The sequence below is a fragment of the Thermobia domestica genome, chromosome 12, assembly GCF_964235325.1.
Source record: "Thermobia domestica chromosome 12, izTheDome1.hap1.1, whole genome shotgun sequence".
Lineage (NCBI taxonomy): Eukaryota > Metazoa > Arthropoda > Insecta > Zygentoma > Lepismatidae > Thermobia > Thermobia domestica.
Window position 1 is genome coordinate 18,148,036 of NC_137465.1, and position 17,315 is coordinate 18,165,350.

A 17,315-nucleotide genomic window follows, 5' to 3' on the forward strand; every position below is an offset into this window, starting at 1 on the left:
ATATGTGGTTACTGAAACTGTTAACGAAAAGAAAAATAACAACGGGCCTAAGTTGGAGCCCTGTGGAATTCCGGAGCATGCAGTATAGTCAGTCGATATAAAGTCTTTATAGATAACATTTGGTTTATGTATAAACAAAATCGTTACAACCGGTTTGATGCGGGTACATTTAGCGACACTGCCTAGAGACTAGTGAACACGTTTACATTAGGACGGACAGATAGACAGACAACCGAAAATTACCTTCTCGGTTTGTAGGGACCATTAAACGTATGCATCTTATAAAATCTCGATTCGATAGTTTCACGATCATCATGCTTTCTTCTCTCCTCTCGTCGCTCGAAAGTAACAATATTTGTCCGCGAACTCTTCCGAATTTGATTATTTTTAGTACAGGAATTGACCTGATCTAACTTAGATTGTTCTTATCACATGTTCGGCATGGAAGGGTGAGAAGGGGTGTCCAATTCTTAGCTTTGAAGATCACTGAGATGAATAGTGGCACTCCAGATATCGTTTAATTCCAAATTCACATCTCATTGACATCGTGTTGAAGGTGGAAAGACGTGACGCATGAAATTTAAACATCACCGATGTTAGTGCCCAATCCATAGTTTGTTGTGTCACTGAGTTGAATATGTTAGTGACTTTCGTTGCCGTTTAAATCAAAACTTATTCCCTCGCCAGTTTTTATAATTTAGCCCATTGTCTTGTATACGTAGTTATGTTTTCTTTTTGCTTTGAAATGAATTTACAAACACATACACACATATCGAATTACCAGTCACCCTATATATATATATGTAGGGTGACTGGTAATTCGATGCATCCTTGCAAGGGGATATTCTGAAAGTACTTTGGAACATTTTCACTTATATCAACCAGGGATCGCAAATCAATAGTTTCTGAGTAATGTGCACATATTGTGATTTCTTTGAAATGTACCTTCTAACGAGTGGTGTGCGAGGAAGTTTTACCCTGACCCACTTCCACATATGAAATGGTAGAGCGATGATGGTAGAGTGATGAAATTTTACATGTGTAATCCTGCATACTTATGTAGCTCATGTGGTAATATACAGCTCGTAACTTGCTGTGTTATAGGTCCGAATGTGAAGTAAGATGTAGTGGTCCAAAATTCGTTACTGCACCTCAGAAAGCAGCGCGGCAACATCGCAGAAGTACTTGCCTTTAGGAAATGACTACTACATGTTAGGGGAAAGGTGGTATGAAGATGATGTATGGTCAAGTGAAAACGCGAACTATGACGGATTTCATACTCAGGGTCGTGCATTTCTCTGGCCTATATTCAAGCAGTGAACGAGTGGGTTGTTTGCCAGGAGACAGAGATATTTTGTCAGCATGACACGCTCTGGGATTTCACAGAATCCCGCAACGCACACAGCAGTGAGGTATAGTATATCCTGGTAATTATGGTACCCTTTGTCTGGAAAGCAAGTAGTAATACGCTATGCTGATATCAAATAAACGTGAACATTACTTTGGTCCTTCAGAGTTGAACACTGACTTCCTTTGGTGGTGGTACTTTGGCACGCTGTTGGTTTATTGGTTTCGTTTGATATTTATTTATGTAAGGGAATGACTCAAAGAAACGTTCAGACCTCGAACTCCGTAGTCACATCGGTCTTTTCGGTGTCTAGGAATTGGAAAGGAACTGGCCTGGCCTTCTAGAAGGTACCATCCCGGCCTTCGCCTAGTGGGAGTGAATAAAAAATTCAGGGAAAGTCTAATCAAACCGATGGCAGCATTCCGAAGTACCACCACCAAAGGAAGTCAGTGTTCAACTCTGAAGGACCAAAGTGATGTTCACGTTTATCTGGGATCAGCATAGGGTATTACTACTTGCTTTCCAGGCAAAGGGTACTACAATATAGCTATACTATACCTCAATGCTGTGTGCGTTGCGGGATTCTGTCAATGCGTGTTCTGTGGCATGCTGACAAAAGGTCTCCTGGAAAACAACGCACCCGTTCATTGCTCGAATGTTGGCCAGAGATGTGCACGACCATAATGCACGAAATCCGTCATAGTTTGCATTTTCCCTTGACCGCACACCATCTTCATTCCCCCTCTTCCCAACCATGTAGTCATTTTGTAGAGGCAACGATGTTATCACGCTGCTTTCTGAGGTGCAGTAATGGATTTTGGACCTCTACACCTTACTTTACGTTTGGACCTATAACACAGTAAGTTACGAGCTATATATTACTACATGAGCTACGTAGGTATGCAGGATAACACATGTAAAATTTCATCGCTCTACGATATGTGGAAGTGGGTCAGGGTAAAACTTCCTCGCGCACCTCTCGTTAGAAAGCAAATTTCAAAGAACTCACACATGTGCACATTACTCAGAAACTATTGATTTGCGACCCCCGATTCATGTAAGAGAAAATGTTCCAAAGCACTTGTAGAATATTCCTTTGCAAGGAATGCATCGAATTACCAGTTACCCTATATATCATAGTAGTATACGCCGAAAAATCAAAGACCATATACATGAGCGTGTAAAATATTGTGAAAACACTTTATTCTTGATTTATGGGCGGTCAAAGTAGGATCAAATTAGACATGGTAGTAGGCTATGTAAGACTGTGAAACAGACGAGTGTCCAGAAACATTTACTTTGTGTGGTCCAAAGTACTTTTGTGGGGTTTCAATACGCCTATGTAATATTGAAGCTATCTTACTCTGCATCCGAGAAGACAAATACGTAATTGTTAATTACTGTCACTTATATTCTCAGAAAATCTGATAGAACTAGATTATTTTTATAAGAAAAGAAGAGCACAGATGAGGCATAAAATCAAATCTTTAGGCTACATCAATCACTTCTCTGTTAAATAAGCATAGATCTGTTGTAAAAAGTCTACAAACGTTAGTTGAGTTACGACATTTGGGAGCATGGGGTGGACTATACTCCCCGTGAGTACGCCCCTGCTGCTGTCAAATATTATGTTCTGAAGGTTTTTGGTATCCGACTTATGTACAAAGTTTAAATCAATTCATTGGGAATAATGGAAAAATAAAATAAATGCTTTTAAAAGAACAATTATTAAACACCAGTCTTAGACAAAGAAAAAATGAATTAAAAGACAATTTTCTACGACTATTGCGTATTTCACTTGTACAATTATATACCACAAAATATAACTTTTTTTTTTTTTAAGTAAGGCACATTTAAGCATATATGATGAACTGCGTAAAATCACACTACTAAAATTCCAATTCCTCGCAAAGAAAACAGAAACAAGAATGTTAGGAATACCAAAAATGGATCAAATATTACGATCTTGGCGAATAACTAGTTTTTGAATCAGTGGCCACAAAATTTTTGAATGGACCCTAAATCAACTTTTCGTATTTTCTATGGAAGAAGCACATCATACTGAGTTAACTGATAGCTTCGGTTTGGCTACACCAGTGGCGTATTTACGATTTTGTTTCGGGGGAGAGGGCTTTGCTAACTTTCGGGGGGGGGGGCTTTGCCTAAAAATGTGAAAATTCTGCAAGATATTTCATATACTTTACTATAGTAAGTAAGATTTCGGGGGGGCCCGGAAGCCTCCTAAATACGCCACTGGGCTACACTATATGTAGTTCTCCAGATATAATGGCTACAGGAAAATTATTGATTGAATGAAATATATTGGATCTTCGATCAGGGACTACAAATTTTTTCAACGGACCTTAAATCGAGTTTTCGAATTTCTTCTGAATAAGCACATGATACGGTAGTATGAGTAGGTGGTAATTTGGGGTTAGCTACACTATATGTAGTTCTCAGTAGCGGATCCAGGACGGACTTCTGGCGGGGGGGGGGGTTGTAATATTGCTACTTTAAGCTACTTTTAAGAGCTCCAAACTCTGGGATGGGTTTTATTTATATATAAATAAGGAAGCTTTCTTTTTTGAGGGAGGCGATCACTCCGATTGCTCCCCTAGAAGAACTACAAAAATTTAAATATATTGAATCCTTTAATCTAAAATAATTGATATAAATTGTTATCCTAAGAAGTAAAGATGTCACTATCGTCCAACACATTTAGTATAAATCCCTGTAAGCTAAGTAGTAGCTACAGTTTCTTCTTTAATAAAAATCCAAATAATGAAAATATAAATGGGAATGTCAAAAGTAAGTCATTATGGTGGTTTAATATTAGAAAGTTCTAGAAAATACAATCTATATGTGGATTTGCTTTAAGTTTTGAAACATACTAAAATATAAACACCATTAAACCAGAGACTGTAATGGCCTAAAGTTTTCAATTTATTTGCTGGAAAAATGCAATATATTTCAATCGAAGTTTTCCTCTACATTTATACCTGGAGAACTACATATAATGTAGCCAGACCAAAACTATCACTTAACTCAGAATGATGCGTTTAGTCCGTTAAAAAAAAAAAAAATCGATTTAGGGGCCGCCCTGATTCAAAAACTAATTATCGGCAAAGATTGTAATCTTTTGGCACATTTCTTTAATTATTCGTAAATTCTTATTAAAGTAATTTTAGAAGTTTTATTTGTGTTTTACAACTTTTAAACATTAATGTTTAAACAAATTAAATGATTATAATAAATTCAATCTTCCTAAGCATGAAGTTTTTCGTTCACAAACGAATATTACCAGCAATTAAACGGGTTGAATTTGTTACTGACAGAATTTCTTTTATTACTCTTAAGGAACGGTGGTGTGATATTATTGTTTTAAATGTACATGCCCCAACTGAAGGTAAGGATGAGGATATAAAAGGCAGTTTTTACGAAGAAATGGAACAGATATTTTACCAACTCCCGCGATACCATATGAAAATTCTATTAGGGGATTTCAATGCGAAGGTAGGACGAGAGGATATTTTCAAACCGATTATAGGGAACAAAAGTCTGCACAAGGAAAGTAATGACAACGGTGCTAGACTCGTGAACGTTGCAACATCCAAAAACCTAATCGTGAAGAGTACAAAATTCCCACATCGCGAAGTTCATAAATACACTGGGACATCACCAGACGGAGAAACAAATAATCAAATTGATCACGTTTTAGTAGATAGAAGAAGGCAATCTAGCATAATTGATGTCCGGTCGTTTAGAGGGGCTAATTGTGACACTGATCACTACCTGGTAGCAGCGATAATACGAGAGAAATTATCGTTGAATAAATGTAATATTCATTGTCCGAAAACGGAGAGATTCAATTTAAAGAAATTAGAAGAGAACCAGGCAACAGAGGAATACCAAATTCGAGTTTCGAATAGATTCTCGGTTTTAGAAGATTCGGAGTGCACTAGTGTTGAGGATACCTGGATTGAAATTAGAGATAGCATTAAAATTTCAGCAAAAGAAAAAAAGACACGCGGAAATACGTAGGAACAAACCATGGTTCGACCAGGAATGCATTAAACTAATAGAGAAGAGAAAACAGGCAAAATTACGCTGGCTACAAATCCGAATGAAATAACTACACAAAATTTCGCAGATATCAGACGGAAAACTTCCAAAACTTTTAGAACAAAGAAACGCAATTTTTTGAAAGCTAAAATTAAGGAACTTGAAGATAATAGTAAAAATAAAAACATCCGGTACATGTATGAGGGGATCAGGGAATTTAAAAAAGGCTATCAACCTCGTGCTTATATATTAAAGAAATCTGACGGTACAGTTCTCACTGATACGGATAGCATCTTAAATAGATAGAAAGATTTCTTTGATGATTTGCTTAACACGCAACCAAAAACTAGTGTGTGTGGAGAAAAGCATATACACACCGCAGAACCGTATATTCCAGAACCCAATCAAATAGAAGTAGAAACAGCTATAAAGAAATTAAAGAAACACAAACCTCCGGGTATAGATGAAATTCCGGCTGAGTTAATTTTAGCTGGAGGCGAAAAATTGTGGAACAAGATACACAAACTCATTCTCCTTATCTGGAACAAGGAAGAATTGCCACAAGAGTGGAAAGAATCAATCATTGTTCCAATTCACAAGAAAGGCGACAAAACTGACTGTAATAATTATCGAGGCATTTCTCTTCTGTCAACATCCTATAAAATGCTTTCAAATATTCTATTAGCAAGATTGACCCCATATGCAGATGAAATTATTGGTGATTATCAGTGCGGATTTAGACGACATCGATCAACTATCGACCAAATATTTACCATTCGCCAAATACTCGAGAAAAAGTGGAAATACAATACCCCGGTACATCAACTATTTATTGATTTTAGAAAGGCGTACGACTCGGTTAGGAGAGAAACATTATACAACGTTCTTACAGAACTTGGAATACCGAGAAAGGTAATTAGATTAATTAAGATATGTTTAAATGAATCCAAAAGTAAAGTCCGGGTAGGAAAATTTTTGTCCACGAGCTTTCACGTCGAAAATGGCCTGAAACAAGGAGATGCGGTGTCGCCATTATCATTTAACTTTGTTCTGGAATACGCTATAAGGAAAATCAAAGATAGCAACAAGGGCTTAGAGTTGAACGGTATTCACCATGTTATGGCATATGCTGATGATGTAAATTTAATAGGTGATGATAGGAGAACAATAGAAAGAAATGCAGAGATCTTATTAAACGCTTGCAGGGACATGGGCTTAGAAGTAAATGCGGAGAAAACCAAGTACATGGAAGTGCGTAGGGACCGTAATACAGCAAATTATGGATGCGTTAAAATATTAAATAATACTTTTGATAAAGTGGATACTTTCAAATATATAGGATCAATATTAACAGAGGAAAACCATATTCACGAAGAAATTAAATGTCGACTAAAAACAGGGAATTCGTGTTACTATTCGGTTCAAAATCTCTTGTCGTCGCGAATTCTGTCGAGGAATTTGAAGCTTAAAATATACGAAACGATAATCATGCCTGTTGTTGTGTGTGGTTGCGAAACCTGGTCGCTTACACTGAGGGAAGAACATAGACTGAAAGTATTTGAGAACAAGATCCTGAGACGAATATTGGTACCCAAGAGGAACGGGAATGGGGAATGGCGGAAACTTCATAACGAGGAACTACATGATTTATACGGTTTACCCAACATTGTTCCGGTTGTCAAGTCTAGGAGGCTTAGGTGGGCGGGTCATGTAGCTAGAATGGAAGAAAGTAGAAACGCTTTGAAACTCTTGACTGGAAGACCAATCGAAAAACGACCATTAGGAAGACCTAGGCGCAGATGGGAGGACATTATTAAGTTGGATCCCGCAGAAAATGGAATACAAAGTAGAAGCTGGATCCAGTTAGCTAAGGATAGAAGTCAATGGAGAACCTTTGTGAACGCGGCATTGAACCTCCGGGTTCCATAGGCCATAGAGTTAGTTAGTTTAGTTTTAAGGTTGAAGTATTAGAAAGTATTATGAAGTGGTTTGTGGAATCGCATGAGTTTTAACAGCCTTAAAATTTAACGGAAGTTAAATAACAATAGCAGAATTTGGTCTTCTGAATAGTCTAGCATCCTAAAACACTGTGTTAAAAAAAATAAAACAAAAATGAAATTCTAGTTTTACGACGAACTCCTATGTCCTGCAGGCGAAAGGGGACAGACCATTAAGGGAGTAAACTATGATTAAATATTTGTTGAGCACGAATGCTAGAGTAAAGGAATAACTCCTAGAATATCAATAGATATCATATTGTCAATCTTAAATTCACATGGTTTGGTGTCGAACCAGAAACTCATTGCATTACAGGCGAGCGTTTTATCACCGAGCCTTTATGCTACCCTACATTGTATGAGAAGCATATATATAGAGGGTGATTCAGGAGGAATGTCATATAATTTGTGAGCTGAATCTACATCTGAAAATAAACCGAAAAAGTTCTATCGGAACTGGAGCAGGTTGAATACTACACACACATCCATAAATGATAATAAAGACAAATGTGAATATTACTTCCCGAAATGCTGTGTAGGCGCTGTGGTGGACAGAATAATGGTGGGGCAGATGTCTGATCCATAGCCAACAGCTGCAAACGTACCCAGTGTGCAATCGTGGGTTGGATCAGTAAGCAGTCGTGAGGCTGTGTGTGTGTCGTGCTTGAGTGTTGCACCAATTCGCTGTACCAGACAAGTGTCCCAGCATCTGAATAACACATTTCCTCAACGGTGAATTGGTCGTCGCAGACCCATTAACTAGCCTCCCAGATCATCCGACCTAACCCCATTAGACTTCTGTTTATGGGGCTGGTTAAAGGGGGATGTGTACGCTATGAAAGTAGATACACATGAATAACTTGTCTCTCGCATCACTGACGCTGTTGCTCGCAGTAAAGCCGCCGAGATGATGTTCAATGTGCAACACAACACACCCTCCAACTCGTTGACTAGTGCATTGAGATGGTTGGGGGACTTTTTCAACACTTATTATAGGATGGACCAGCCATCTGTCCCACCCTTATTCTGTCCTCCACAGCGCCTACACAGCATTTCAGTAAGTAATATTCACACTTGCCTTCATAATTATTCACGGATGTGTGTGGTCTTCAACCCGCTCCAGTTCCGTAACAATCGAAAATTGGACACATGTTCATAGAACTTTTTCGGTTTAGATGTTCATTATGATGGTGGTGGAGTTGGGGTAGAGTGTCCCATTCAGCAGCAGGCTATATCACACGTGGACACACAGTTTAGTGAGACGAGCTCCACCGAGTCAATCGTACTCGGGTCTCCCGTGATAAAGACGCGTAAACTAATCATATACCTATGAGGATTATTCATTAAGTTTCACAGTGAAACTTACAGCATTAATAGCAAATGTCAACACAGAAAATATGATAATGGAGAAAAATGTATTTCCTTTATACTTCAAAGTGAAGAAGAAAGTCCTTATCTTCGAAAGTGAATAGTAATTGAATATTATAGTAAGAATACTAAAGGTAAACACTGAAATTAATAAATATAAAAATCAAGAAGAAGGTATTTTCCTTTTTGAAAGTGAATATTAATTGAATATTTTGTAGTAAAAAATATCAAATGTAAAGTTAACCAGTTTGAACTCGTACAGCATACACGCCCTTATGACGCTCTGTGGAGATCCCATGTTCACTCTGTCCTTACGCAAGTTCACGGTGTAACTGAACTGCCACAACCAGGTTGTATGTTGGATATACCAACACCAACAACTTACCTTCGCCTTATCTTTATGCGCATTCAACTGACGGTGTAGGACCAATTGAACACAGATCTCCACAAAAAGCAACAGAACTTTCTTGGTTACCTTTATACTTTGGGACGAACGGACGAACAACGGATAGACATCCCATGTACGAGACACGAAAAGTGTTAATCGCCCCCTTTGAGATTTTGAATTACCAGGTAAATATACTTCAGTATCATCTCACGTATCGTCGCTTCAAAATAAAGGTGAGAAAAGTGTCAGTAATTTATGAATAATTAACCACGAAACAACCTTCTCGTAATGTAGTTTGTTTTCTTCTCCCAACCCTTTTCTCTGTGAGAAAAAAAAAAAATGAATTGAAACTTAATCACATTTTGTTCACTCCACTTAAAGCTCTATCAAAATCAACAGTTTTCCAATGATGGTGTGTCTTGCAACATAAAATTAATTATGTTAACCCGTGATGTCTTTAAGCGGAGAAACTAATAAGCCCCTCCCCCCCAAATAGAAGAGCCAATGAATTTAGATTGCACATTCTTTATTGTATTAAGAATTAGAAAATTGGACTTTTCTTGTGATATTTATTTCTGCATTTTTGGAGTGTTCTGCAACGGATTAAGCTGTTTTGTTCTGGAAGTTTTCCAGTAGTATGTGTATCACGCCAAAAACAATCCATTTGGCGTAACAGTCCTTTTTTGTGGGCCTAAGTCGCTCCAATGCCATCTGTTAGCTACTGGTTGAACTAAGTGCAACCTAGCGACCAACATGTGGTCATTGCGCTGCGTTGTCCTGACTCTAACAAACATGTCAGCAGCTTTCTAGATCCAGTGGCAGTCACGTCTTATGTTCAAGTGATTCCCCAGTTTACCTCACGACGCTCAGTTAACGCCGAAAATTGAGAAGCACCGTCCGGGAATTGAACCGGAGATCGGCGTTGGTTCAACGCTTGAACCACTAGACTGCGGTTCTCTAGTACTGTTCCTCTTAAGAATATGTAAGTCATTGGTAGAAGGAGACAAACCACAACAAACAATATTCTTGTTAACAGTGTACCTCTTTTATATATACGTAAACAAAGGAAGAATCGGTTCCAGAGTAACAAAAATTATCAACTTTCACTAGCAACAAATGATACCCATTTTAGCGCCATAAAATAGCTTTTCCAAAATTTTCTCAAAAGCTATGCATCAGAATATAAGCTCAAGTATGTAAATTTATTAAATTTCATATGGTACTTAAGTAGGCATATTATTTGAATTGTAGATATTACTGTTATCAACTTGATAGGCCGGTCATAATACGTCTCAGAGGAGCGAGTGTATGATTCATCCTTTGCTGAAAGAGGGAGACTAAGATGAATCTGAAACTCTTTCATTAAAAATGTATAAAGGTAATGAAGAAAGTTCTCTCGCTTTTTCACCTACCATCTTCGAACCTCGATATGTCACCTAAGACGTATCTGGAAGATCAAAAATAGTCCCCAGCAGTATTGACGACCTTCTGTCAACATTATGGAAGGCCATGGAAGGATTCTATTGCAGTAGAACTTGGTGGGCCATGAAGCGAAGAAGGTATCAAGTGCATTTTGCACCTTTACTAGAGATGACGTCCTCTAAGGTCATTGTCCAAAGAAAGGAACAGGTGATAATCGAACAGCGCAATGTCCGGGGAGTATGGCGGATGCAGTAGCGTTCCCATCAAAGCCGTAGAATGGTGTCCCGGGTCATCTTACCTACGTGGGGCTTAGCCTTGTCATATAACAGGAGGACCCCTTTGCAATTCAGAGGTGCTGACTCCAAAGTTTTGAGTTTTTCTTGAACACGGCTCAATTCCTGACAGTACAAAGTTGCATTGATGCTCTGAACAGCTGGTAGCAGTTTCCAATGCACAATGCCCCCAGAAGTGAACCAAACACACAAAAGGACCTTTCCCCGGTGTAGTGCTAGTTTCGGCTGTTTTGGAACCGGTCCAGGGGATACTAAAAAAATTATGGCGCTGTGGAGTTTTATACAGGACCCACTTCTAAATACAAGTCAACACAATGTCCATAAATGACTCCTTCTTCAGACGAGGCAGCGAAAAAACACAGGTGTCTGCTCGCATTGCTTTCTGGCCCGGAGTAAAATTATGTTGCACCCATCGACACAACTTGTAGGGCTTCCCAAGTTGATGGAGGTGCTGCCGAATGATTTTTCCACTCACATTGAATTGCCGTCCCAGTTCCTCACATGTCTGGCCATTGTTCACCTAAATTGCTGCCTGAAAATCTTCATTTTGTACATGTGTTGGTCTTCCGGCAGGTGGTGCGTCTTCGAGTGTTTCTTCACCGGCCTTAAACTTGTTAAACCACCACGCACTGCCTGCATAGTCACGAAACCCGTACCAAAGGCCTGACATATTTTCCGCCTCGCTGCAGCGGCGTTTGACCACAATTTGAACTCGTACAGCATACACACCCTTATGACGCTCTGTGTAGGTTCCATGTTCGCTCCGTCTTTCACACGTTGACGGTGTAACTGATCTGCTACGACCAGGTAGTATGTTGGATATACCTACAAAATCAACTGATCTTCGCCTTGACTCCATTCGCATTCAACTCACGGTGTGAGGGCCAATGGAACACAGACCACGAATAGCAAAAGAAGTTTCTTGGTTATCTTTATATATTCTATTTTTGGGATACAGAAATCGTCATGAGGATAGAATACAAGGGCCGATACACATGATGCACAATTTATTTCAACTTAATTTAAGGAAAAAACCGAAAAATATAAAGTGACTTCTTCAGTTGAGCTTCACATATTGATCATATGTTCTTTGTTCAAAAGTGGTCCTCCTGAATCTGTTAATGGATATACTGTTACGTATAGCTATAAGTTATGGCATTATTCGAACCACAAACATTCCCGGCGGTAATAGAACGCAAGTCTCCAGGCGCGCATGTTAACTAAATAGCTACAGCAGAAACCCGATGTGGTTTAGTGGTTAGAGAGATACATTGTCCTTAAATTGCAATTTTTAAATTATTTTAAAAGATTAATTCAAGAACATTAAAAAGTTACTAGATGAAATATCTTCTCTCGTATCTTCAAACGTTATTTTTACCAATTACTCTCAATAATAATAAAAAATTGTCACAATTTCTGGTTTTATGTAGAGTATGTATCTCCTGAAACATACAAAACCAAAATAATTGTATCCAAAAACAAACAAGAAGAGTAATTTGTTATTATATATTGGCACAATTATATTGCATAGTGTAATACGTATTATTAAGAATCTAATAAGATCAACGTTGTGGCAGTACCCGAATTTTATCAGAATTTTATGTATAAGAATTTCATTTTAATGATCAGTTTTTATTTATTATATGGATATTGGGTTTTTATGAAAGATTAGAAATCATGAGGTGAAGGTAAACAACTATTAAAAATCGAGGTTAACGCAAGCTGGTAGAATTAATTGTCAGCAAGATCTAGTAAACAAAAATACACAATGGATAGCCTGCGAATGCAGGAATCGAGGTTAACGCAAGCTGGTAGAATTAATTGTCAGCAAGATCTAGTAAACAAAAATGCACAATGGATAGTCTGCGAATGCAGGAAGAAAATGTATGTAATGCGTTAACTCCGATATTAATGACATTCTGAAAATTATGAAGCGTAATTGTAATATGTTTGTGAACATTTCACACATTCACGGATATGAGGAAATTGCCTAGAATCGGGAAATCGGAGCGTGTCGAGTGTTGAAGTTTTTGAGTCTTGACACGAGGAAAGAATTTGTTTTTCCGAATGAAATGAGGTCACACGTGCCTTGCAGCAGACGACGCCGCAGAATTCCAGAACTGAAGATTCGAATAAAAACCAGGAGACAGGAGGTCTTCCGGGTCAGACTGAGAGAAACGGAGGCTCAGAAAACGGAGTTGTTCGAGAGAAGTCATCGCGATCTTGATGGAAGCTTCAGCTCTTAGAGAAGCTCCAGTATTTCGGTAGAAAGTTCTACGATTTATCAAAGCAGTTTGAATGTTCGTTATTCACCGTAAGATTTTAATCACGACATCGAAGGAAGACTAACAGCCATCGTTAGTGTAACCAGAGCATTGAGAGTGAGACCGGAATCAATGCTAAGCAGCCACAGACCAGCGACGCCCGTCTATTCGAAGTATCAACCTGGCGATACTGGAATCAACGCTTCAACACCGAGGTCATCAGAGAACATCGTTTGAAGACAACTGAAAGGTATGTGTTTCTCCTATTCAGGATTCAATCGCTCAATGCTCGATACGCGATACTCGTCTGGCAAAGTTTCCAAGTATCCGTTTTAAATTTACAACATTTACACTTACGACATTTCATTGAATAAGAAATACAGTTATTATCTAATCATTGAAATCGATGTGTTATCATTCAGACTCAATCCCCAATTTTATATGTTAAACTATAAACCTCTCGTATATGAACAAGAGAACTTGCCCACTCATTCTAGATGGTGAGTGGAAGGCGCTCAGCTCAATTCAATTTTGCATCCCCGAATCTAGGCACGAATTGAGCGGGTTGTCATGGTGGAGTGTTGGTGTTCGATTCTAATGTTCGGCCCCAATAGGGCAATCTAAGTTAAGTTTCCAAATTACCGTTGTAAATGTACAACAGTTACACGTATTTCATTCCATTTAATCAAAAATACAGTTTTATTGAATCACTTAAATAGTCGTGTCATCACTATCACCATGTCATGGTAGGAGATGCTGTGGGTTTCGATCACAGTACAATACTAGCTTGTCATGGTGTCTATTGCTGGTTTTAAGATCCTAGTACATTACTGTTATCTAAATAATTCCCACCCTCCCACCCTCACTTATGTCATGTTGAAGATGCTGGTTTGCTTATGCAATTGTAACGATCTCAGTTTAACGCGAGAAAAACATGTGGAGTGATAAAATAAGTAAAATTAAATCCCACCTACCCCACCCATGCTAATATTATGTTTACTAAATATTTTAATACGGTATAATAACAGTGATTGTGAAAATAAGAAGAAATCCCACCCGCACACCCTAACGAGTGTTATGAGAAACAAGTACGAGAAAAGTCTCAAGTTCGATCCCTGGCGAAACATAGTTATGTGGAACAAGCAATAATATTTTAATTTCGAGATATTTTAATCTTTTAATGTTTATAAAACTTAATAATTAATTTCTGGTGAGGATATTATAAGATTTATGGTAGTAGGGAATATTTATTATTATCGGAATTTAGTTATAATAGTAATCAAAGTGATATTATTTAAAGTGAAATAGTTTTTAAGAATTAAAGTCATAATACGACAAGCATCATTCGTAGTGGATGCATGAGAGTCGCACGAGCCACGTGCAAGCGACTGAACCGAGCTTTTCCGATCAGTTACGACGATCAAAGAAGCGCTCCGCATGAGAGTGAAGTGCTCAAGGTCAGGCGTACAGCGGCACACAGAAGCGAATCATATGAGTTATAGTGGAATGAGAATGTACTGTTCCAATTAACATAGTAATGTTTTACGTTATAGTATTTAAGAATAGTAATTTAAAGTTCGCAATATGTTATCACTTAAAAATAACCACAGGGTTCATTACCCAGTTTTGAAAGACAATGGAAAGCCAGCGACTATGTTCTCTAAGTCTAGATACTATTGTTTGGACCTAGGAGTATTGAAACATTTTACGGAATATTACCCTACGTATAATGATACCAAAGAACAAGTGTTTAGAGGTAACGTTTTAGGTTATGCGTATAAGCACTATTATTTAATTGAGTTTTCTGAGAAAAATTTCAGTATAGAAGATTTGGTTGAATTAAGTTTCAGAAGACATTATTTGTCGATATTGACAGGGATAGCCGAAACTAATACTTTGATACGAAACGCTGATTTTTCGCAGTGAAGGTGGGTCAAATAAAGTATAAGATATGTGCGTTATTCTCGAGTGGTGCTAGCCAAGAAGTAGTTAATAGATGGCTAGAAAGATTCAGACATAGATTTAATTGTACACAGGCAGTCAGAATCTCTGACTTCATTACAACGTTGGCACAGTTTGAGAAGCAAGCAAGAATAATTGTAGCGAGCGATAAGTCTTTATTAGATTTAGTTGCCTTTGCGACATTATTCAAGGAAAGAACACCTTGGTTATCGGCCTAGTGATGACCAAGAAAGTAGGAAAATTTTGTATATATTAGTATTTATAGAGCTAAGGATATAGAGTATATATATAGGATAAGAATTTTTCAGTATACATATTTTAGTTTCATTAAGTTTTAGTTTTGTGATTAGTTAAATTAGAAATATAAGTTTAGAAGTAAGCATGATAGGAGTAGATTTAGTGATATAATTATAGTGTTAACCAAATAGAAATCTGACTTATTGCTTTATTAATCGAACTATGTCTTTATGACATATAGTACTTTAGCAATTAGATTTAGTGACGTAGTTAGTTTTAAGAACAGACTAAAATAAGGGAAAAGACTATGGAGAAGAACAAACAAAATTTTGAATGATTTTTGCAATTAGATTTGAAGTAGGGAAAAGTAGATTTAAGAGAGGCAAGAATGAAAAGAAAAAAACACAAGTAAATGAATGATGCAAATGACATAGAATTAAGCTAGACAAGTAAGTTCAAAATTAGAAACAGGCGATTAGGCAAACCTTTCATTAGGGGAAACTCTAATCAGGAAGGAAATCCCATTCTCTTCGAGTTGAATTGGGTGTTTACCAAACTTCGATGAGAATATTTTATTTATTAAATCACATAAGTCTTCCGTTATTGTTGAAAAGAGACACAAGAGTTGACTCGTACATCACGCGTAAAGCAGTGAAATTTTTTTTTTTTTTTGGTGGAGATATCCTTCGTTTTTAGATTAAACCTTAGTGTTAATTAAATTAAGTTAGAATTAGATTAGCAAGTAAGTAATCCGGTATCCTAGTAAGTAGGAGTAGGATGGTCAGTGAGATTACGGAATTTTAATGAGCATCTAGCGTAATGAGAATAATAAATACTAGAATAATTAGTTATTTTAGTGTATTACTTATATTTAAAGACTTAGTCTAGTTTTAATTTTAAAAAGTACATTTGTATTGGGTTGAAGGAAGAGAGAAAGAGATTGTTGGAAGGAATGTGAATAGCGAGAAGAAGGAAATATTAGTAAAAATAGATTATAGAAGAGTGAACGAATTATTAACTAAATATAGGATAGACGTAATAAAAAATTAATAAACAAAGAATAGTATGACATAGACGTAAAAAGTAAGAAAATGTGAATATGGAGAAGAGTAGAGTAATAATAATAGATAGATAAATGAATAAATAGATAAATAGTTACTAAAGAATAATATTAATAGCTATTAAAGAATTATAGTAAATAATGCATGCAACGTTGAAAGAAAGAAAGATATAGATATAGAGATACATGTATAGATATTATAAGCGCTACAATACTAAGAGATAGTATAAGTATATGAAGAAATAGAATATGTAGAAATGAGCGCAAAAGTAGAAATAAGAAATAAGATTTGGGGACAAGCAGACGTAGATTTTCTGCGAATAGAAGCCATAAACAAGCGAGAACTTTTGGAGTTGGACAAGTGTAACACAATCAGACGACTAATTACGAGGATCCTTCTCACAAGCTAGGCCCTGTCGGCATATATTAATATTAATAATAGTAATAACAATAAGAATAGTGAATAGTAAATAAACAATAATAAATAAGTAATAATATAATAATAATAGATAAGAATTGTGCACGATAAAATATAATAAATAAATATTTTAACTAATGGAATTGTTTTGGGAATGGCCAACCGGAACAATATAGTTAGGCAAATAATAAATAAATAAATAATAAATAAGTCATTATGACTCGTCTATGATCATTACAGTATAGGTCTATCGGAATAATAGATTATTATTTACGTTTACAAATTTAGAAAATGCGTCACGAGTATTTTATTCAAAAATTTTTTTGAGTATAGAGAAGAATTGAATTTTTAAAATCAACATTAGGTAGTCAGATTTTTATAATTATGTAAATAGTTTGATTCAATGTAAATGTGATAGCTGGAGCCAAATCTCGATTGAGATGGACGGCTAGGCGAGCAGCCGTTTTTAACAACCAAGGCTCTTCCGAATCTCAAG